The following is a 1,369-nucleotide window of genomic DNA, read 5'->3' as shown; positions in this document are numbered from 1 at the left end:
GTTGATGTCTGTGACTGTTTCGCCGATTACATGAGTGATTACTCTACCTCTCGAAAATTCCTTGATGGAAATTTTGCGAAGGTTCATAGGGCACGCCCGGATTTGAACAGAGGACCTGCTGGTCTGCAGTCAGCCGCTCTACCACTGAGCTACACACCCATGCACAAAATTCGACTATTCCTCCATTTGACCTATTTTCATTCAAAATTTCACTCATCACAGTGTCGTTTACAGCCAGCTCAATCGAGTCGTCTTCTAATGATTCTCAGTAAACTTATCTACCCTACCCGAGGATCGAACTTGGAATCTCCACCTTAGGAGGGTGGCGCCTTATCCATTGGGCCAGCAGGGCGATGGTTTAACTTCCGATCATGTTGATGTCTGTGACTGTTCCGCCGATTACATGAGTGATTACTCTACCTCTCGAAAATTCCTTGATGGAAATTTTGCGAAGGTTCAAACGGCACGCCCGGATTTGAACCGAGGACCTGCTGATCTGCAGTCAGCCGCTCTACCACTGAGCTACACACCCATACACGCAATTCGACTAGTCCTCCATTTGACCTATTTTCATTCAAAATTTCACTCCTCACTGTGTCGTTTACAGCCAGCTCAATCGAGTCGTCCTCTAATGATTCTCACTAAAATTATCTACCCTACTCGAGGATCGAACTCGGAATCTCCACCTTAGGAGGGTGGCGCCTTATCCATTGGGCCAGCAGAGCGATGATTCAACTTCCGATCATGTTGATGTCTGTGACTGTTCCGCCGATTACATGAGTGATTACTCTACCTCTCGAAAATTCCTTGATGAAAATTTTGCGAAAGTTCATAGGGCACGCCCGGATTTGAACCGAGGACCTGCTGATCTGCAGTCAGCCGCTCTACCACTGAGCTACACACCCACACACAAAATTCGACTATTCCTCCATTTGACCTATTTTCATTCAAAATTTCACTCATCACTGTGTCGTTTACAGCCAGCTCAATCGAGTCGTCTTCTAATGATTCTCAGTAAACTTATCTACCCTACCCGAGGATCGAACTTGGAATCTCCACCTTAGGAGGGTGGCGCCTTATCCATTGGGCCAGCAGGGCGATGGTTCAACTTCCGATCATGTTGATGTCTGTGACTGCTCCGCCGATTACATGAGTGATTACTCTACCTCTAGAAAATTCCTTGATGGAAATTTTGTGAAGGTTCAAAGGGCACACCCGAATTTGAACCGAGGACCTGCTGATCTGCAGTCAGCCGCTCTACCACTGAGCTACACACCCATGCACACAATTTGACTAGTCCTCTATTTGACCTATTTTCATTCAAAATTTCACTCCTCACTGTGTCGTTTACAGCCAGCTCAATCGAGTC

General features: G+C 46.6%; 7 non-coding genes across 7 annotated transcripts; all 7 read right to left on the bottom strand.

Moving 5' to 3' along the window:
• Positions 1-87: 87 nt before the first annotated feature.
• Positions 88-159, bottom strand: Pmar_PMAR013930. The gene has a single exon. It is a non-coding gene; the product is annotated as a tRNA-Cys (tRNA).
• A 120-nt stretch (positions 160-279) lies between these two features.
• Pmar_PMAR013929 lies at positions 280-352 on the bottom strand. Its single transcript has one exon. It is a non-coding gene; the product is annotated as a tRNA-Arg (tRNA).
• Positions 353-460: 108 nt separating this feature from the next.
• Positions 461-532, bottom strand: Pmar_PMAR013928. Its single transcript has one exon. It is a non-coding gene; the product is annotated as a tRNA-Cys (tRNA).
• Positions 533-652: 120 nt separating this feature from the next.
• Pmar_PMAR013927 lies at positions 653-725 on the bottom strand. The gene has a single exon. It is a non-coding gene; the product is annotated as a tRNA-Arg (tRNA).
• Positions 726-833: 108 nt separating this feature from the next.
• Positions 834-905, bottom strand: Pmar_PMAR013926. Its single transcript has one exon. It is a non-coding gene; the product is annotated as a tRNA-Cys (tRNA).
• Positions 906-1,025: 120 nt separating this feature from the next.
• Pmar_PMAR013925 lies at positions 1,026-1,098 on the bottom strand. Its single transcript has one exon. It is a non-coding gene; the product is annotated as a tRNA-Arg (tRNA).
• Positions 1,099-1,206: 108 nt separating this feature from the next.
• On the bottom strand, positions 1,207-1,278 carry Pmar_PMAR013924. The gene has a single exon. It is a non-coding gene; the product is annotated as a tRNA-Cys (tRNA).
• Between the last annotated feature and the right edge of the window lie 91 nt (positions 1,279-1,369).

This window comes from Perkinsus marinus (assembly GCF_000006405.1).
Source record: "Perkinsus marinus ATCC 50983 genomic scaffold scf_1104296969006, whole genome shotgun sequence".
Classification (NCBI taxonomy): domain Eukaryota; phylum Perkinsozoa; order Perkinsida; family Perkinsidae; genus Perkinsus; species Perkinsus marinus.
Note: the sequence above shows the minus strand (reverse complement) of the source record. Positions and strands in the feature narration are given on the sequence as shown.